General features: G+C 32.6%; 1 long non-coding RNA gene across 6 annotated transcripts in view; it reads left to right on the top strand.

Annotated features, from left to right (window-relative positions):
- Positions 1-23,096, top strand: part of LOC141424506 (uncharacterized) — a 690,552-nt gene that overhangs the window by 526,190 nt on the left and 141,266 nt on the right. The window contains exon 2 of one of the 6 annotated variants that reach the window (XR_012449441.1): positions 57-138. The exons of the other annotated variants lie outside the window; for them this stretch is intronic. This is a non-coding gene — a long non-coding RNA (uncharacterized lncRNA). The remainder of the gene's footprint in view (positions 1-56; positions 139-23,096) is intronic. 6 annotated transcript variants of the gene reach the window in all.

The raw sequence follows: 23,096 nt of genomic DNA, 5'->3' as shown, positions 1-23,096 counted from the left end.
TTTTTCAAGCCTCAAATGTGTAGCTTGTTTTGCTTTGTTCTGTTTTAATGTTTGAGGTGCCAATATACATGGATAAGAGTGCAGAAGTGCATGGAGGCTGTGGTCATCAGCAAGGAGAGATGACAATACCTTTTCCAGGTATGAAACTGAGATGTCATGGAGGCTAACTTTCTCACCAGTTAGCTTACTTTTATCTACCATCCTAGGGCCACACTGAATCTCTAGTCCTCTAGAGTTGTTGGGTAAAACAGGGGTGGGTTGAGTGTGATGAAAAGTAGTATTTATTGAAAGACATTCTGTGCTTATAACATTATATACATTATCCTGTTTCATCCTTATAATACTATGAAATAGTTATAGCAAACCTTTTATTACAGATAAGATTATAGGTTCAGAAGGATTAAATAATTTAAGATTATGTTAACTAGCAGAATCAGAATTGAAATCTATAACTGAGGGCCTTTGAAGGAAATAAAGTTGTGTATAGCATACCAATACACTGGGATTTGTGGATTGGATAGTATGCATAGAGGTAAGTTCCAACATCTTAGTCTACTTGATCACATCCTTCCAGTAAATTAAATACAAAAATTTTAATTTCTTAAAATTAAAAAATATGTAAATATGGGAGTACATAAGACTCAAAATTGTCTTTACTTGTATGAAAGGTGGGTAAATAATACTATAAATTTAGTTAAATGTTTAGGAGGCCAAGAAGAATGTGAAGATGTAGGAGTTGACTCTGTTAGCTTAGGGAAACTCTTACCATGAAAGTGACCTGTGTAAAAGTTTTAAGAATGAGAATTTATTCAGGATACTAGAGGGCTTAGGGGAAAGTTGAAGATGATAATATCACTTGTCATAATTGTTTGTCTTTGGTTATACCATATGCCAGTGATGACCATCAAAGAAGAGGGAGTAAATAGGCATGGTCCAATATAACTGACATGGATAAAAAATGAGGAAACTGGTAAGGATCAATATCTTTTATAGCAATCTAAACTGATTTCTTTTGAGAAGATTAAAGATCTAAAATATTCTACTTCTGCTTTACCCAAAGTGAATTTCTTTAGTTTAAGGAAAAACCAATGTAACATAGAGAAAAATTTAGGTAAGTCATTAGTGAAATGGGTACTTCTAACTTAGTTGCACTATCAGTTTCTACTTTTTTGAGCCTGTAGCTTCCCTAATCATCAGCAATGTAGCAGCATGATCAACCATACACCCATGCAACCTCAGTTGATTGGTTTGTAGCAGGCAACAGAACAGATATGGAACACAGTCTGTACTGTATCTGGAAGTTTAGAAGTCCAGGTCAAGAGTGGCATGTTCTCATTGGAGTCTGGATTATCAGGAATACTTGTATAACCACATGTTCTGACAAAACAGGATAAATAATAAGCAATGAAGAGAGAGAGAAAGAGAGAGAGAGAGTGGTTGGTTGGTTTTTTTTCTGAGGTCTGACACCATTGTTACCTTTAGGTTCAGTGAGTCATCTCGTGTGCTTGCAAATTTCCACTAGATTTGAGTTTTGATCATGTCCAAACATAAGCATTCTAACCGGTCTTAAGTTTGAGATTAATGGAGCCAAGAAAAAAAAAAACTAAGGCAACTTCTATATTTGACATATAAGCCAAGATTATCTGTATGAAAAATGGAAAATGTAGTGGTTTTTTAAAATCCGAGAGGAGGAGTAGTTGTCACCGCAGTAAACAAGGTGACTCCTAGTTTCTTGAGAAAAATAGAATATTCAACTACGATAACAAAAGCAGGCTTCACATTTTGGAAAGGTATCTTTGCTCTTCAATATCATTTTTAAAATAGCAATGGATTTTTCTTTTGGCTGGTGTTTTGGAGGATAATAAGAACGGCAGTGAAACTTAAATTTTAGATTTTTTCAAACTACTAATACAAAATAGCAGCCAAACAAAACAAAACAAAATCCCTCCTATTCTAACTTATTTTATAATGAAGTGCACATTTGAGAAAGCTAAAAAAATGGAAGTGGCATTTTTTTTTTGTGGCACATATATGTATTATTGCCTGATTTGGTCCATTTCCTCTATTTTTCTTCTCTCCACTTCATTCCCTTTCTTATGGTTATTTCAACCAGTTTTAAAGTTCTACATTCATTCTTGTATAGAGAGTACATCAACCATGTTCACCTTAACTTCTTGTACCCTCCCATCCATGTGTGCCCTTCCCTTGGAGGGGAGGTCTGTATTATGTATTGGATCCATATTTCACATCTGAGAGAAAAAGTGACTTTTGGCCTTCTGAACCTGACTACTTTCACTTAAAATGATGTTCTCCACGTCTGCATTTACCTGCAAACAACAAAATTTCATTCTTCTTTGTGGCTGAGTAAAATTCCTTTGTGTATAAATACCACATTTTCTTAAACCATTAGTGGGGCATCTTGGCTGTTTCCATAGCTTAGCTATTGTGAATAGTGCTGCTATAAACATGGGTGTGCAGGTGCCTTTGTTGTAAGCTGACTTACATTTCTTCAGGTATATCCCTAGGAGTGTTGCTGGATCATATGGCAGGTCTATTTTTACTTTGTTAAGGAGCCTCCTTACTGTTTTCCATAGTGGTTGTACTCATTTATATTCCTACCAGCAGTGTATGAGGGTTCCTTTTTCTCCCCATCCTCACCAAGGTTTGTTGTTGTTTGTGTTCTTAATGGTAGCCATTTTAACAGGAGTGAGATAGAATTTTAACATGATTTTGATTTGCATTTCCTTTATACCCAGGGACGTTGAGCATTTCTTCATGTGCTTTTTAACCATTTGGATTTCTTTCTTTGAGAAAGTTCTATCAGTTCATTTGCCCATTTCTTTATTGAGTCATTGAATTTTGGGGAGTTTAGTTTTTTGAGCTTCCTGTATATTCTGGTTATCAAACCCTTGTCAGAAGTATAGCTGACAAAGATTTTCTTCCATTCTGTGGGCAGCCCCTTCTCTTCTTTCAGTTTTCCCTTCTTCCCATATCTACCCAAGGAACAGATAATATAAAACGAGGTACATACACATGCTCATATGTAAATAAATGCACACAACACACATATGCATTCCCATATACAAATAAAGCTATGTAGATCTATTCACTTAATTTATAGACTATTCTCGTATTTATTTATCTATTTGTTTATTTGTTAGTGGTACTGAGGTTTGAACACCAAGGCCTCTTGCTTGCTAGGCAGGCTCTCTACTGCTTGAGCCATACCTCTAGCCTGAGACTTGTTTCTCTTTCGCAGGATAATTAACATGATGTATTTTTGATAAAACATAATTTTTTACACATAATATTGGTACATCTAATGCATTCCACTTTTTTTGCCTACTTTTCTCTGCATAGCCTTTCTGTTTCTCTGTGCTTTCAGCTGACCTGTTTCCTCTTTAATGATTGCCCATGCTTTTCACTTTTTTTCTCTTTAGGATATAGTCTGTGTGTCCTTTGTTCCCCTACTATTCTCATTCATGGAGTCACACAGAGGAAACTTCTACCATCTTATCCTGGAAGTCCTCATTTTGTTCATTTTTCTGAGAATGTCTAGTGCTTACCATCTAAAATTTTATATTCCTTGATAGCATAGTCTTCATCTGAATACACTGCACTATATTCGCTTTCTCTTACTGTTGAAGAGTTTTTTTCACAATAACTCACAGGGTTTTGCTTGTTTATTTACTTATTCTTAAATGTGGATGTAGAATTAAGAGCTACTAATACATGAAAAAGAAATTAAATAAATATCACTTTATTCTTTAATTTTTATATTGCATTTTTAACCTTTAAGTATTAAAATTAGCTTAGAGTAATGTGCAGAACTGAGTATCATAAGTGTGTATAATTAAACAGCATCTATGCTATTATTTAATATTTTATAATAACATGACCTTTTAATTTAGTTCTTATTTTCATTTACATACATTCTTCTTTGATATAATGGAGTTCACAATGTAGAAACAAACTTTACCTGCTGCTTCCAATTCCTCATCTAAAATTAAAAAAAATAAAAGTCAGGTCCCAGCTGCCCACTACTGGAGTACCAATACTCAGGACATGGGTGTTGGTAGGAATTAACCAGGTTTATTCAAGAGAGATCCTTAAGAAGATAGAGGGGGTAGCTCCTCCATGCTCTATCTTCTGAAGCTCAGGGATGTGAAGGGTTTTTATGGGGAAGGAAGGAGGCAGTAAAGCTTTGGCTGAGCTCTTCTGATCTTCACCTGCAGGGGCATAAGCCTTATTACAATAGATTTCAACGCTTTGAAGCTAGTTTCTAAGAAAGTCTTAGAGGCCATCTGAGTTCCATGAATCTAAAGAAAAGATTAATATTGTAACTATTCAGGTTAGACTTCTCAAAATTTAGACTATTCAGGCAAGACCTCTCAGAGAACTAAAAAGAATGGGATGTTAAAAGATTAGAAACAGAAGGTGAAATACTGCTAAGGACAGCTCCAAATTGAGCTGCACTGTTACATAACCACATTTCTAATCCTCATTCTGATTTGTCTCCATCAATCACTGTAACAACTTCTCTTATCTTCTATACCAAGGACCCGCATGGTTCATGTCAGAACTCACTTCTTACAGTCTTTAAACATGCAGAAATATTTGACCACTTCCTTCTTCTTGAAATGTTCTCTCACTTAGTTTCATATCTCCTGTTTCTTCACTTGCCTCAGTATTCATTCTCTTTTGCTGGGCCTCTACAGAATGAAGCACCTTTAGTTTTGGGCTGCAGTCTTTTTCTCTTTCTCTATTAACTTCATATATGACCTTCCCTACACAATTTAATTTTAAATAAACTGTATATGTTGTTGACCCAGATTTCATATTTTAAACTCTGACATTTCCTCTCATTCCCAGACTTCTATATCCAAACTGCCTACTTGATGTTTCTTCATGGATGTTTGAATCATCTCAAACTTCATATGTGCACAAGAAAATGGTATATGTTGTTGCATGTTTTATTCCCGTCTCAAGAGTTGCATGATTTCACAGGAAGCAGTCACACACCCAGTTCCTTAAACCAGAAGCTGAGGAACCTTAGCCTTATTATTTCTCCAATTCATACTTAAAGTCAGAATGATTTCTTAAGAACATAGGCTGTGCCACTTGACTTTGCTGCCATTTTCTTAATTACTGATCTGAGGCAATTTTTCCCAATTCATGTTATTTTTTTGTGATATCTAGCACAATTTGTGACTGTATTTCATTCTTTTCAGTATCCTTGAACAGAGACCTAACCTAACAAATTTGCATTATTTTACTAGCTCCTGCCATGACATCTGCAGGTCTAGATCATGATACTGGAGTTCCTAATCATTGATAAAGAGTAGAGTCCTCCCCTACCAAATAATTAATTTAAAATATTTAAAATTGTGAAGTAGTTTACAGAAGTGTAACAAAAATATGATCTTTTGGATGATACCTGTTTTGAATAAAGAATAAACATGGTAAACAGAATTTTCCTCAGAGTTTTGTGATTCTACTTTTATGGCACTTTGAAGATGTACTTAAGTTGTCCTTTAGGTACTTCTATATCACATAATAAATTAAGGTTTATTAGTAAATTAAGAAATGAATATAGGGACACTCTAAATTTATTTGCCACATCAGGATTTCTAGTATTTCCCAATGCTTTGGGAAAGAGAAAGCTGCTCAGTCACTTTTCAGTCCAATGTATGAAATTCTTAAAACATCAGATAGTTATGTTTTTGATTTATGCATAGGAAAAAAGCCTTTATGATCAATAGATAATAGAACTTTGCTGCCAATCAAGGATGGTGTTAAAAACAGTAATTCATATGAGTAAAAAAAGATCACAGTGACAAAGATGTTGCCTCTACTTTTACTGTGGAAACTGTTACTTTTGGATGAGAGGAGAGATTTAAAGGCGGTATTTGAAGAAGGAGGCAATTCATTGCATGAGGAGAGGATGATTCTGGATTTAAGACTGTGAAGGATAGGCTTTCCATTGCTTTAGGACACTATTTTTCCAATGGAAACCTTTACCTTTATATTAAAAATATGGCAAATTGGGGAATCTTCCAAAGCTTGCTATCTACCTGCTACTTAGTCAATACCAATAAGTGGATAAGAAGTAATATTGTATTATTGACTTTCAAAAGGAGCTTAGTGGATGGTTTTAATTTCAAGATTCTTCTTATCCTTAACATTGTCCTCGCAGCTCACCATGTGTCCTGAATCTTAGCAGAATATGATCTTTGCTTTTTGTCTCCCTTTAGTGTCCATCTTTCTAAACCAACTAATGATAAGGAGATATTGCCGTTTTCAGGTTTATTACCTGGGCTAGTTTTTTGACAAACCAATTGAGATTTTGAGTATTGGAAGTCTACCATAGGACGTGCCTTCAATAGGATTAATAAACATGAGAGGTTGGTGTTATAGGCATAGAGAGTGTAGTATGTCTTTCACCTTTTCATTGTTTATGTTTTATGTATTTGATAAACGATGATAAAAACTCATCTTGCCACATGCATGTATCTTACAAGTCATCTTTGACATAGAAAATAAAGTGAGGTGATTCAGTCGCATAGAAATATCTAATGATGATCTTCTGACACTGTAACAGCATTGCAGTGAGAAAGGAAAGTTTAAGGTAAAACAAGCCCAGAACAAAGAATTAATATGTAAGTTAACAAGACATGAATTAGAGTAGGAAGTAAGAATATTTTTTGTATATTTTGTTCAATTTCTGTTAGTGGATTGGTGAGGACAAATATTATAAATCTGGTACAGCAATGCCCATATTCCTAGAAGACTTGGTCAGGGTTCAGAATCTAAAGTGGAGTAGAGGTGGCTGTTTTTTACATCACTGATGTGAAAGCAGGTGTGCTTTGCCTTATTAAATTGAATACCCTACTGCTAGCATTCACATTGTGGTACAAATAAACACAGAAGTGATTATTTGCCTGCATAACAAGATAATATGTAATTTTTAACAAGGTTCTTTTATATAATAAGCCTTCTAAGTTCACAAAATGGAAATCAATTTATAAAATGTTAATTATTCAACCTTTTAGGATCATAACTGTTATGTTTTCTATGAGGTAAACTTATCTTTGAAAATGAATATTTTGAATGCTTGGCATTTTATATAAAGAAAAATAGCAATTAGTGAGAACAGATGATTTGACTACAGTTCAGAAACCCATCATGTTTGTAGGGCGTAAAAGCTTAAACACAATCCTACTGCTTTCTTAGAGGCAAGCAGAATTTTGTCTTTGCTGAAGTAATGTGATCAGATATTTTACTTTTTGTATGCCCTCACACATTAGCCAAGTCTGCACTCTCTGTAAGCAGCTAAGAATAGAGGTGACAGATAGGCCAGAACATAATGAATTATGGTAATTCTGGCAAGAAATAATGGAAGCACATCTGAGAATTTCTCTACCCCTTGGAGACTCTGTGAAATCTATCCTAGAAAGTCTCCTAGGATGATAACAAGATGACTTTGCAACCTGATTAATATGGACATCAAAAACAAAGCTCAGAATCTAAAATCAGTTTGGTGTTATGAGCCCTGAGACATTGTAAAGGAAACACTAGATGTTAGAGGGAAGAACTTAAAAGAAATATAAAGATTGATGCTGAAGAGACCCTATGAGTAATAATTTAGTCTTGTCTACATTTAGCTTTAAAAAGTTGGATGACATCCAAGCCTGAATGTCACAGAGACTGTGAGGCGTTGTGCAGAAAGGCATCATAAGGCCCATGGGGACTTGAAACAGACCGAAGTGTCATCTGTGCTTATTTGACACAGAAATGTATTGGCTCTAAAGCCAACATTCATAATAAATAAGCAAATACAGACATGAAACTCTATACCTATACTTCGTATATAAATAAGCACAGACACATGTTTGAATTGCTATTCTTTTTTAGTTAATCTCATGTTCAAGAAAATGTATGTGGTTTTTCATATAAATACAAATATTTACTGTCATTTAAATGACATAGTACTACCCTCAAAAAACAATGTGAATTGTTTTCCATTTTGGTTTATTATTCAGTTGTCCTAATTTTTTCACTTTTGCTTTTTCAGAATATCCCACTAATTTTTGCTTATTTTTTAAACCTCCTTCATATCTTTTGAGATTCATGGGCAAGTGTCAGGAAAAATTAGATTTATAGAATAATGGAGACTGTCATATTTGGTATTCTAGATCCCTATGTATCACAACATTCATCATTTAAAAGATCCATTTATTCCAAGGAAAAAGATTCAAATATAAAAACGATGATGCACAAAAAGTGCACAACAATAGGTTTTTTGATAGAGAAAGTAGAAGCTAAATCAAGGAGAATCATGGAATAGAATTCTGATTTGTAATGATAGGTTGGTTTTTTTTTGTCCAGAGTCTTATGCTGGAGGATAAATGTTGTAACCACAGGAAAGAAGCAGGCAGGGGAAAGTCAGATTCAACCAGTCCTCTAGATGTTGGCTACTGACTAATTAGTTTGGACTGGATGGACTAGATTTTAGTAAAGTAGTGTAAACCAGTTTTAGACTAACAGGCAACACTCCTCTTTTTTACCTGGAGCTTTATTTCAGCTACCAGATATCATCCAGTTTTTTTCACATGTTCTAACTGGCGATATTCTCAGGTAACAGTAAACTTTGCTCATACCTAGTCCAGGTTGTATTCATTCTAATAGTTTTACTGCAAAATCTCTCAATTCAAGGTTATCTGGAGTTATGGCAAATATAATGCTAGTTCTTTTTTTCTGACCCTGGTAATGTGTATATATGAGTTTTCACCAGCCAACACATTTAACTTTAGGACAATGACAATGATTAACTGAGAAATCTTCCTCCTTTTTAAAATCCATGTTTGATTGAAATTTTCAAAGAGAATTCTTAAGTAGCATAATGCAGTATATTATTTTAAGAATTCTCTATAAGAATCCTTGTGTAATCTTAGATACTTCCTGTAAGTTGTACATTTATATTTGTAAGATCCTGTTCAACTTGATTCATGATCATGTGGTTGGTTCATACATATTAAAAAAAACATTGAGTTTTACTGATTTCATTTATATTTTAAATTAAAAGTTTCATTCTATTGGTGTATTTTATAAAAATGCTTACATGGTACCAGTTTAACTTAAAGAAGCAGGCAATGACTTGCCTAATATAGCAACTTCTTTAGCAAAGTGTCAGTCCCTAACAACTTAGATACATTTGTATGTAAAATATAATCACAGAAAGGGTCATCAAACCTGTTCCTTTCATTCTAATTGAATTTTCAATCCATTGAGGGAAGACTGATTTAATGTCCAAATAAATACACTAACTTTTGGTAGCAAACTACTCATTGTGACAGCAAGTACTTTCTTGGTCTTTTCAGAATGTATCAAAATTTATGTGTGATTGCATACACTAAGAAAAATAGAATATATCCAAAGAAAATGTGTGATGTGATCTTAGAGATCTCAGATTAAATATATTATGAATTCAAGATTTAAGAAAAAACTGTATCTACCATATTTTATGTCTATACCACAGTTCAAAATTTCAGCAATTGGGACTATCCTTCAGCTTTATAACAATTGTACCAACTTTTAAATTCTCTTGAGAAATACTATGTGATTCCTATTTGGTTTAAAGAAATGCCCATAGTTTTTAGTACTGAAAGTAAATTAATTCATCTGATAAATCTATGGATTATACTTATGTTCCTTTTTAATTATATTAATAAAGCTAATCATGGTTCATATCCATTATATCTAAGCATGGGTTTCTAAGCACCATTGTAGGAACATTATTTCATATATTTCCTCAATACTTTGCAATGTCCTTCAAACTGAGACAATTCAAAAATAAGTTATTTCAAATGGCTATTCCAACAATTTATTTGCATGTAATAACAACCAACTATTAACTATTTCTACTTAACATGTATAAAGGTTTAACTTTTTTAAACCACAATTATTTCATCTAATAGTTTACTGTTGCAATAAGAAAAATTTGGTTTCAGGTCAAAATAGGGTAAGAGTAGAGACAAATGACAGGTTCTTATTCTTGCCAAAGAAAGAATTCAGGTACAGAAATAGAGGAGTTTTGTTAGAGCAAGATTTATTTGAAGCAAAGCAAATACAAAAGTGAAAGTACACTCCCACAGGAGATTGGGCTTACTGATTATGCTAAGGATATGTACATGATTGTTGAAATTTCTTAGAAATGGGAGGATATTTCCTAGAACCATGTGACAGGGAGTGGTTAGTGCCAGGTGAAATTGATACCTGAGGTGCTCTTCCCTCTCTTTCTGAAGCTGCTCAGGATTGGCTCTTTGTATCAATTGAGAAAATGAGGTTTAAGCATTGGTGTCATCAAAGTTAGAAATCTCTTCTTAGACATCCACCCATCTTTCCTTTATTAAATTTCCCACTTATTGCTCATCTCCCTTTCTTCTCTGCTCATTGTATAATTTCCTCTAAGTCCTCTGTATTGCGCTTAAATGCTACCTTATTTATTGTGAGTCTAATGCACTGAATGATTTTGCAGGATGATGTGTGCCCTGGCATATTATCTTGTTGAACTATTCAATTAAATATGATAATGTTGAGCACACTGACACTGTTAAACACTCAGGTGAATGAGCAATTCACCGTGAAGTGCAGAAATATTGGAAGTTGTCTTCATGACTGTAAATGATATTTATTTTTTCATGCAAGTACTTCAGGCTTCCAGTGCATGATATGTACTAGAAAAAATACTAAGGAATTGGAAAACTTAGAAGACTATAAAGATGTCAGAGAAATTATTATTTTAAATTTTTCTTGACCTATACAAAAAGTAAAATGTAAGTAGGACATTCAAAACTTTTTCTCCAACATTTGTGTAGTGGGTCAAGCTTATCCTGCACACAGTATTTACTCATTTTATTGAGTCCATGCCCATATCCCAAGCCCTTCTGAAAAATACACCAGTGGGAGGCATTTTCCTTAAGTACTGTATGTCATTAGTAATATCCCATTACAGCTTATAACATTTATATTAAAATCTCTTTTTCTGAAAGTTAGATATTTAAATGTCCCTTGGGCTATTTAGAAAATTTTTAGCTGCAGAAGCAACATTTTGGAACATTTAAGGGCAAAAAAATACAGGAGGCTGCTGATCAATGACGTGTGGGTGACAACTGAGAAAAAACAATCCCTTAATATTGTGGAGACAATTAAAATTAAATGACAGTACTTTGACCTTGAGCTTTTTGTCTCTGAAAGTTACTTTTATAGAGAAGTTCTTTTGTTCTGTTGGAGAAGATTGGCAGTGAAGAGCTAGAATTCTTAATTGTCTTTCAGATATGAAAGAAAGTATTATGGTTTGTTTAGGAAATCTTCACAAAGGTTTAAAAGCTTATTCTTACTTAAAAATCTTGAAAGAACCTGATTTATCTTATATAATGAAATATATTAGTGCCTTTAAATATATAGATTTTATAATTTTATACATGTTAGATATTCATGTACATGCTACAATTTGAGCAAAACATTTAGTTGCTTGGGAATCAGACTAGATAGCTAATTCTCAAAGATGGAAAATGCTCATTAGACCATACTGAGATAAAAAATGTAGCAAGTTACTTAAGTGTCAACAAAGCAATAAAACAGTATATTTTCTATTTATAGTCAGTTCTGATCTTCACAACAAAATAAACAAAATGTAAAATGCCTAGCATAGACATAACATAATATTTTGTACTATATGTATATTGCTTCTCCTTTTATTGTTATTATCAATATCATCAATAATATTTGGGCATAACTGTCTAAAAATAAACATGGTAGGTGAAATAAAAGTCTGTTTATTGATTCAATGACTCACAAAATCTTTTTGTGTAATCTTGTCCAGTATCTTTCTGATTTAAAAATATTTCTTTATGTTTTATTGTTCAGTCTTGAACCTATAACATTTTTTGCTCTTCCCATAATTTGTCCCCTTTTTCCTATAAACCATATTTTCTTATTTGGTTGCTCATTTTTAGATCACTATTTGCACCCATCTTTAATCCACAAAATAAGGACCAAGAACAATCCACAAAGACTATCATTTTAAAACTCAAAGTCAAGGTCCATCTGTATTCAAGAAATAATTAGCCAGGCACCAGTGGTTCACAGTTGTCATCCTAGCTACTTGAGATGCTGAGATTAGGAGGATCATGGTTCGAGGCCAGCCTGGGTAAGTAGTTCACAAGACCCCATCTCCAAAATAACCAGAGCAAAATGGACTTGAGGTGTGGCTCAAGTGGTAGAGTGCCTGCTTTACAAGCATAAAGCCCTAAGTTCAAACCCTAGTCCCACCAAAAAATAAAAAAGAAATGAAAATGAAAAAAGAGAAGAAATAATTAAGTGAGATTGCCAGCATATATACAAAGAAGCAAACAATATAGGACCAAGAAATAAAAGATTGAAAGATATATTTTAATGAATGGAAAGCATAAGGATCAATTATAGGGGCGCTGGCAAACAAAGGGACAAAAAGCCATAATGAAAGGCATGCTTGAAAGCTTTCACAGCTAAAAATACTGATTATTCAAAGCACAAGACTTACTGTTACATACAAAATGGATGAAAGGAGACATATGTAGATACATCCCGAAAATATTGTAATTACCACATATGATTTCTTTAATTAAGGAATTAGCATTTGTATAGAAAAATAAAAAGAGATAATACTAAATAAAATAGGCTGGTAATATATTTCCTATGTGACACATGACATTACAGGTGACATTAGAGAAAAATCTAATGAACTTAAAGGCAGAAGATTATAATGTGCAATCTTTATTTGCCATTTGGTTGTCATGAAATTGTGAAAGCAATAAAAATACAAACTTTCATATGTAAGGTCATAAAATATTCCTAAGTGTTTCCCCTTTAAGTAAAAACTGATCTTGACAGTATAATACAGCTAACTAAAAGATGAAACAATTAGAATTTAAAATATGAAGACATGACAGAAAATGTTTGATAATGAGTATTGAAATTACATGAATATTAAGTTGAATCTAAGCTAAAAAACAATCTCTCAATTTTGGAGCACAGACTGTAGGGAGAAAAAAAAATTCAACCCTTAGCTGTGGACCTTGGGCATTTACTTTCCTAAAGCCCCAGATTGTCTTCTTAAATAGAGATAAAAATAAAATAATTACAGGAGACAAGAAATCAAATAATATGTCTAAGCACTGTGCACAGTTTTAGCTTATTGTTTCTAATTAACCTTGTTCTAACTGCAGGGAAAAGTTTAGTGAAGATATTACTCTTAAATGAAACCATGTACAACCATCCTTTGTTATTCTTTGGGAATTAAATCTGAGAATGCTTCAGATACCAAAATCTGTTTAAGTTACTATGAAAATAATCTTAACACACTGTCTTGTATGCATTAAGTCATTTCTAGATTATGTAAAATATATAATGTAATTCAAATGGTATGAAAATACTTGTTATACTGTATTGCTTAGGGAAGACTGACAAGGATAAGTATCTGTACATGTTTATTATTGGTCCAATTTTTTCGAAATATTTTTATTCAAATATTTTCCCCAATATTTGAACCAACAGATAGAGAAACCATGGGTACAGAGGAATGACTGGGTAATAGGAACATAAATAATAATAATAATAATCACAGTGTAGTCTTATTATTTCAAGTCTGAAACCCAAGACTGATTGATAAGTATTCAAATGGAGATGGGATGGAATTGGAATGACTGGCATGACACATTATGATAAAATGCTGAGCTTATATTTCTTTTTTTGATCTTTAAAATTATGTAGATTTAAGTTTGAAATATTTAGAAAGGTGAAAGCAACCTAAATTGAACAAAAATGATCATTCAAATCATATGTTAATATATAAATAAGTGAAACAAGTAAAAATAACTAAGATGAATATTTTTGAGACAGGGTCTTGTGATAGACCAGGGTTGACTTAAACTCTTGAAACTCCTACCTCAGCATCCCAAGAGTAGGGTTACAGTGGAGTTCTGCTCACTACATGAAAGTTCTAAAAATGATAAAAGGAACATAAATTAAAGAGGTTATTAATTAGATAGTATCAAATGAACAAAGATAAAAAAAATTTTGGACATGAAAGTTTGTATAAGGGTTAAGATATTTTCAAAAAGGTTATAAATGTCATGTAAACATTACCATTACACAAGTATAGAGGACTATGTGTTAAAGACGTATGTATTTCATTATTGAAGGGATCAGTTAGATGGTCTTGATTCCAAAAATATTTGAGGTAGTATAGTCAATGAAATAAAACTGTTGGAATAAAATTTCTACTTTACCTAAAAAATTATTTAAAGACTTGCAGAGTGATATATCATAACATCTGGAATTTATTTTGGACAAAAATAAATTACCTCTCTACTGGAAAAAATAAGTTAACCTGTAATTTCAGAACCTGGAGCCTGGTTAATAGTAAATAAGATACCAAAGAAAGCTTTCTCCTCTTTGGGAATTGAATGCCACAACGAGTAGGCCTCTTGTTTAATGCATTGGCATGATATTGGAAGGACACATAATCTTGTTTTTGCTTCATATCCAAGTTTTGTATATTTTTAACAGTGCACAAACCAATGTTCTTTATATAATATATTGTTCAGACTTTCCGAAACTTAAAGAACAGTTTATTCAATAAAAGAGTGTGAGAGAAATTGGTATCTATTTAAAGAAACTCAAATTGTAACCTTACATTTATGTTATTTATCAAAATAAATTTTGGGCTGGAGGTGTGATTCTGTGGTAGAATGTTCACTTACCAAGCACAAGAACCTGGGTTTGAGTGGCAGTACCATCAGATAGATAGATAGATAGATAGATAGATAGATAGATAGATATAATAAAAATAAATAAATTTCAAAATTTCATGCGTGAAAGAATTATAATTGACGAAAACCTAGAAGATGCTGGTGATTATTTAACAAATCTTAAAAAGAATTCAAAAAGGAAATCATTCAAAAACTGATTTTTATTCCTTAAAATAAAAGTAATGATGGGTCAATGATGGAATACTTTCTAACTCATTCTATAAGGTCACAATTACCATTATATTAAAATCATCCATAAAATATTCTCAAATCACATTTGGCAATACATAGGTTCTATGTAGTATGAACATGTGAGATTTACCCAAATGCAAAATTGGTTTAACATACAAACATTCCCTAATATTATTTATAAAAGAAACTTAAAAACAATCATGTTTCCTAACAAATGGGAAGCATCCAAATACATTTGGTACATCAATTTGATAGAATAGTCCAGCTGGTAGAATTATGCTTTTGATAAAAGTTTCATATCATAACATGTTTTTAAGTATAAAAGATACACCACATAGTCAGGAAAGTAAATATTGAAAGATGTCAGTTTTCTACCAATTCTAATCAATATACCAATAGATTTCTCTGTAGAAGTTGACAAAATAATTCCAAAATTTGTATGTAAATGCAAATAGCATAGAGTAACCAAAACAACTTGAAACAGGAATAAAGTTGAAAGACTAATTCCACCTAATTCTAAGACAAATTTTTTCTTTCAGTTCTTTAAAAGTGTTGCTCCACTCCCTTCTCTCTCACATTTTTTCCTTTTTTTTTTATTGTTGTGCTGGGTGGGGGTGCATTGTGACATTTACAAATGTTCTTACAATGTATCAAATATATCATACTTGAATTCATCCCTTCCACCATTGTCCTTTATTCTGTGCTTCCCCATTCCTGGCACAGTTTCAACAGGTATCATTTTTCTATTTATATACATGTGTACACAGTATTTGTACTATATCCTCCATGCCCATTTCCCACCTCCTCCTCCTTCCCACTGGTACCAACCCTCTTCATGCAGGACCTGTAGTACTAGGAATTGAACTTGGGGTCTTATGTTTTCTAGGCAAGTGCTCTATCACTTCATCCATAACCCAGTCCTTTTGTTTTTTCATACATGGTCTTACACTTTTGCCAGGGCTGACCTCCAACTGTAATCCTTCTATCTCCACCTCCTAAATAACTGAGATAACAGGTGTGAACATATTGTTTTTATGAGAAATATTCAGACATTCTATTTCTGTGTAAATATATCTTTTAACTCTGGATGCTCCTAGAAATTTATTTGTATTTTTCATTTTGAAAAATAGCATTATGGCATGTCGTGATTTCATTTTCTTCTTGTACTTGCAATTTGTAGAGATTATTGGATATCTGAGTTTGTAATTTTAATAAAATTTGGAAATAATTTCCATTTTTTGGGATTCCATGCATAAATATTAGAGTTCTTGAGCTTGCTCACAGTTCATACTTACAAAATTAATATATAAAATAATTCATATATAAAAGAACTGCAAAGTACAGTTGTCCCCCAGTATGTACTGGGGATTGATTACAGGTTTTTTTGTATAAAATGGCCTAGTATTTGTTTATAATCTATGCACATCCTCCAATATACTTTATTTATTTATTTTTAAAAATTATTCATTTATTCACATGTGCATACATTGTTTGGGTCATTTCTCCCCCCTCCCCCATCCTCTTCCCCCCTCCCCCCTTACTTCCAGGCAGAACCTGTTCTGCCCTTATCTCTAATTTTGTTGAAGAAAAGACATAAGCATAATAAGGAAGACAAAGCATTTTTGCTAGTTGAGTTAAGGATAGCTACACCGAAATATTCCTAGCATTGCTTTCATGTATACATGTATTACAACCCATGTTGATTCATCGCTAAACCAGTTCCTGATCCCTTTCTCATGTTGACTTCTGTCGCTTTAAGGTTTCTGTATTAGTTCCTCTGGAGTGGGGACATCAAATGCTTTCATATTTTGGGTTTTCTACCTATTCCCATATCTCCTGTATGCGCTGTCCCCTTGTCATGTGACCCAAGTCCAACCACATTGCTGCATTTGCCCTAGATCTAAAGTCCACAGATGAGAGAGAACATACGATTTTTGGTCTTCTGAGCCTTGCTGACCTCGCTCAGAATGATGTTCTCCAGTTCCATCCATTTACCTGCAAATGATAAGATTTCATTTTTCTTCATGGCTGAGTAAAATTCCATTGTGTACAAGTACCACTTTTTCTTAATCCATCAGTAGTGGGACCAATATACTTTAAATCATTTTTGCTAGATCATGTATAATACCCAATATACTATAATTGTCATTAAGTCACTGTCATACTGTATTGTTTAAGGAATAATGAGAAGAAACAACATCTGATAGATGCAAATGTTTTTTGAATAGTTTTAGTCCATGAGTATTTGAATCCACAGACATGGAATCTGAGGAGATTGAAGGCTGACAGTACACAGCTCAATGTTTGATTTTATATATCTGTGGATATAACAAAACCCACAGAGCTAAGATAAATTAAAAACATTGAGCTGTGTTTATGTTTAAATTATTGCTCCATGTGTTTGATTTTGGATGGTCACTTTTGCACTTCAAGTTTACTAATTATTGTCCTTTATTTTATTTTGTAATATGCAATTGCAGTTAATCTCGATGTATTTTAATTTCCAACATTGCAGTTTGTATCTCTATAAGTTTGGGTCTTTTATGTATCCACACACACACACACACACACACACACACACACACACACATATTTATATATATCCTCTATTTCTCTACTTAACTCTTTCAATTTCTGGAATAAAATCATAATTATTATTAGGATATTGTTAATTCTAACATAAGTTCTGAATCAGTTCCAGTTAGTTGATATTTTTATCATTGCATGTCATATTTTCCAGAATATTTGTATTTCTGATATAGTATAATAGTTATCTTCTTGAGTGCTGAATACTTTTGTATTCCTATAAATAGTTTTGATCTTGTTTTTGGATATAGTTATTGAAACAATTTGATCATTTTGGGTCTTTTTTTTTTATTAGTAGACATATGGCAGTTATTAATCTAGAGTTAGGTTAACTTAGACAAAACCCTTGTTTGTATTCCATCCAATGCTTATGTATTATGAGGGTTTTCCACCTTGACTTGTGGGTGAAAGCACTATTAGTCCTATACTAATGCAGTACTTAGCTAACTACTCCAGAAGGATCCTTTATAGATTTATGGTTTTCTCTCAATATTCATTTTTCTCCTCTTTTATACTCTTTCCTACAAACTCTTGCTGTCTTGTTCCCTCCAGACTCCCAATGCTAAGTCTCTTTCTAAAGATTGTTGCATCATTCCATCTGGGCCCCTCCATTTTATACTGTTGTCTGGAAATTCTATCATTGCTATAAACTGGGATTACATTCCAGCCACCACATTTGCTTCTGTCTATTAAAGACCACTGTCATTCCTTGCCTGATACCCAGTGTCTTTAAAACTTTTATTTTATATATAGTCTAGTTTTTCACTTGTTCACTAATGAAAATAAATTCTGTCCCTCTGGTTTTATTCTGGCCAGAGGCAGAAGTGTTTTCTTCATTGGCTTTTAATGGGACTTTTACTTAACTAATATGAAATTGAATCATCTATTGAGAAGCACCCATATGAAAACAATTAATGAATGCACATTTTCCATAGCATTTTCTTACCATTTATCTACATTAGTATAAAAATTATGTTAATAATATGAACATATATATGTAGTTCAAAAATTTCTTATACTCCTAGTCAGTTGGCCTCAGTCAGCTAGTCAGTCTGAAAAGCTATGATTAACATCAGTCCCACATTTCTTTAATTTTCATTGAAACTCACCAAGTCATCAATTTCACTTTTCATTTCCTCAACACTGTTAATTCTCGCCAGCGAAAAATATCTATGTCCATTGAAAACCAAAGCATGACAGTATTTTCTACCCCAAAGGTACTAGAAAGTGTAATCTTTCCTGTGCTCTTTTAAACCCAGCACCTATTGATCAGAATTTGTTGTTTTTTCTGTAAAACAGTAAGCATTTAGATTAGAACCTTTATATCATGAGCTTTTGATACCTTTTTTAAAAGGGAAAATGGTACATTAAACTCAGCAGTAGCTGTCCAAAATGCTAAAATGGTGATACAATATTTACATATTGTATTGGGAACTGTCCTCTGTAATGCAATTCACTTTTGACCCTTTGTCCATATATTAACAGTGCCAGTGACATTGAAGTCCATTCTATATTTTATATGGAGCAATTTTAGCTTTGGCTCAATCTTGGTAGGGAGTATCTAGAAGGAATTATCAAGTGTTGGTGGATTGTTGGAGAGATAGGGACTTAAAAGAAGAAAAAGGCAAAAGCTGGGCCACTGTTCATGCTGTATACTGAAGATTATTGTAAATGAAAATAAGTTGATGGATTTCTAATCTACATTGAGACAGGGATAAACCTTAGAATTTTCTTATAAAAACTAAAATCAGGAAGAATAAAGGCAGGACTAGATTAAAGTTCAAAAGGAGAAAATATATTTCTTGACCAATCATTTTTAGCCATCTCTTGCAATGTGTTTCATGCCACCAAACTTATTTTAAAATATGGCAAGTCACTTGTTTGTTGTTAATTGAAGACTAATGGAAATACCTCTTAATTCTTCAAAATATTACAAATATTTTAAATTGCATAAATCTGCTGTTTTATTGACCTAAACTTAAATATTTTTTTCATTTATAAAAGTAACTAGAATGTACAAAAGTTTTGCTTTAAAATAATGATCAGAATATTGATAGATTGGTTTGTATTTATCATAGGAAATGAGTTGTCTTTGTCTTAGATGGGTTTGATGTTGATCAACGTTTTTGTGGTTGAATTGTCTTTGGTACTTAGGCATTTATGTTGGATATATTTAAAGTTAAAATAACCTTTTATGACAATTCATTGAATTTATTGAGCACTTTATATACTGATTTAATATCCCTTTGCTTTTGCTTCATGTTTAAATGTTATTCTACACTTGGTCACATATAAACTTGTTTCTCTTTATTTTTGACAGTGTTTAATACTAATATCTGTAGAATACTCTGATATACTAGATCTTCATTTCTCAGTAAATTTCTTTTATTTAGGAATTTAAGAATTTCAACATTATATTGAGATAATTTATTACAGGTAAACATCGTTAAGAAGAAACAGCCCCATTGGTCTTTTGTCTTGTTTTTATTTCTTGTGTTTCTTTGATGCCATGCATCAGTGCTGGCTCTCTGAGAACCAGATACAAAATGAGAATGACACGTTGAACACATGGATATCAAGGATGTGGTTACCTTAGCAACAGGAAGCATATAAAAGCCCTTAGAACTTCCATTTCTACTCCTGGGACATTTCAGAGTTTCAGATACTGTAAATACTTGTGAATATGATGTCTGTAAGAGGCAGCACAAATATTAAAATATTATAATATAAAAGTGACCCAAAATTTTCTCAAAGGACCAAGTTAGCAATTCATAATTCATCCCATTCCTGAGAGTGGGTTACTGGTGATCCAAGACAAAGACAGTATAATAGTCTTATTTTTTGAAGTTCTTATTTAAAGATTTTAGAAGGTTCACTATGTGAACATTAAATTTTAATTTATTTTGAGTGATAAAATTCATTAAGCTTCCAATTTGTGGAGAACTGAAAGAATGAAGCTCCTCAAACAGATATTAGGGCCTTTTAACAATATAGTGAGTGTACATTTGCTCTTTTAAGCCGTTGAACAGTAAGAATTTGATCTGTCAGTATAGGGGAAGATTCACCTAAGTTTTCCTAATAACTTTGCTCCTTAATAAGAAAAAGTTATATTCATCAATACTGACAAAAATATTATCAATATTTTTAATATTCATAAGGAAAAATATCTTAAATCTGTATTTTTACCAAATTAATTTATTTCCTCATTCTAATACTTTTTCTTTCTTCAATGACTGGGTATTTTCCCTAATATGCAAAGTTCCATAGTATATTACTAAAGGGAAAATCCTCTACCAAACCCTCTTGTTCTCTTTGCCTTTCTGTTTATCTACTATGTACATTGAATCATGTACATGATCATACCTACCCTATATTGAAGTGAATTAACTTCTTTTCTCCATGAAAGAAATGTGCTCCTAAATTTGCTAGGGTAGGATTTTTTTCTACTACTTTCATTGTACTTACCATCATCATTATAAGAAAATGCAGTGATGAGTTAACTATGATCCTTTACTTTTGCTGTCTATATTACACACAACATATAATATTTTATTATAATAGTCATAGTCACTCTCTACTCATCTAAACTTCTCAAGGTTGAGCCTTATGGAAACTAAATCATCTGAAAGCAAAATGCCTAAGACCTCTTATACCAACTCATTTCAGAAATCCTTTCACTGACTTATGATTTACTGCTATGTTATGCTATTAAGATTTATGGAGGATCAATACAAAAATCACCTACTTGAAATATATTCTGTGTCTTTACAAAACTTAGCTTCAATATTTTAGCCAGTTAGATACAAGAAATGATACAATAGATATTCTTCTTAATTTAGTTTCAGAAATTTTCATCTCTAATTCTGTATTCCTTTTGTCACAGAATGATATTATATAAGTCAGTATGCCATTTGTTCAATTTTAGTATACATGTATCTTAAACAAATTGCTGTTTTGAGGAATGAGAGTTAATACTTACTGTTTACTAAACATAAGGCCCAATCCTGAGCATCTTCTGCATATTAACCCCTGAAATCATTACACCAAATTTATGAGGTTGCATCTCTTATTATATCCACTTTTCAGAAGATACTAGGCAAAAAAAAAGGATATATATCGTGTGAATGGTGGAGGGAAGAGTCAAGTGATGGCATCCTGTTCTGGGAAGTATATTTTTTAATGACTAAGCAGCTGCCTCTTAAGTAGCTGAGAAAGTGAGTTTGCTTCATATTCTTCCTTTTGTTCTTGTCTGAAAGGTGCCATAGTGTATGTACTGACTCACTATTTATCTAAATTTTTCATCTAAGTAGCATTAGTATCACATGGAAAATTGTTGTAATTGCAAATTATTTGGCCCTAGCCAAGACCTCCTGAATCAGAAACACAAGGGTGTGATTCTGCAATGTGCAATTCAACATGCCCTTCCTAGTAATTCTAATACAGTAAATCTAAGACCCACTGGTGCAGAAGAAAGAACAACTTTGGTGATAAGTGACTGAGTTGAAACCCCACATCCACTGCTTTGCTGCCATGTGACTTTTGTGTATTAATTAGCCTTTCTGAGCTGATTTCCTAATAAATGAAATAACAATAATAAATCTGCTGGGATTTTTTATGAAGATTAGTTATTAATTGCTTGATAATCAATTTCATTCTGTCATTATATTTAATATAATATATTGGAAATATATTCTATTTCTTGGAAATAGAAACTTTGTTTTAAAATGTTTAAATAAATAAAACAAAAATTTTAGTGTCAGCATCATACAATTTTTCTTTTATAACAAAGTTTCTATTTTTAGAAGTAAGTCAGACACAGAGTGCTACACAAAACTTTGTATATTTTCACATTTTCTAAACCCCTCCTTTCTCCCTTTCTCCTTCCTCTCCTTTCTACCTCTGTACATATATGTGATGTTCACAACACAGTTTGACATATTTCTGTCTTATCAAGTTAAGGCATCATTATTAATCATCAGTATATAGACAATGGAAACTAGAAGCAGGTGTGTTCACTCATCTCTCTTACAGACTACTTTCAGTCCTGGTTATATGTAGAAAATTTTATATGCAAACATTTGCGTTTTGGTGACATCTCTTAATATTGAATGAAAAAGTTAGGAAGTATTAAATCTTTATGACACTATCCATTTATACTGTTAAATCAAAATTGATAATCTGTCCCATTCTGTCCCCAGAGTTGCTATCAAAATAAAATTTCAGGCATGAGTAGATGAATTGGTGGATTTTATACCCCTTTCTATGGTGTAACTTAGAACATATTGGTAGTAGTTGAAAGTTATCATCATCCAATGTCAGCTTGCTACCCAGGGAGAAGTGAATTGTTTGATCTTTGTACAATTCCCAAAGCATTAGTCTGTATCTTAGAATACCTCCATCACAGTAATCGCAAATTGGCACTTGAGGTAGCATTCCCAGCCTGGAGGACAAGAACTTAGTGGGAGG

Source organism: Castor canadensis, chromosome 1 (assembly GCF_047511655.1).
Source record: "Castor canadensis chromosome 1, mCasCan1.hap1v2, whole genome shotgun sequence".
Taxonomy (NCBI): domain Eukaryota; kingdom Metazoa; phylum Chordata; class Mammalia; order Rodentia; family Castoridae; genus Castor; species Castor canadensis.
The sequence above is the reverse complement of the archived record's forward strand: the minus strand, read 5'-3'. Positions and strand labels throughout refer to the sequence as shown.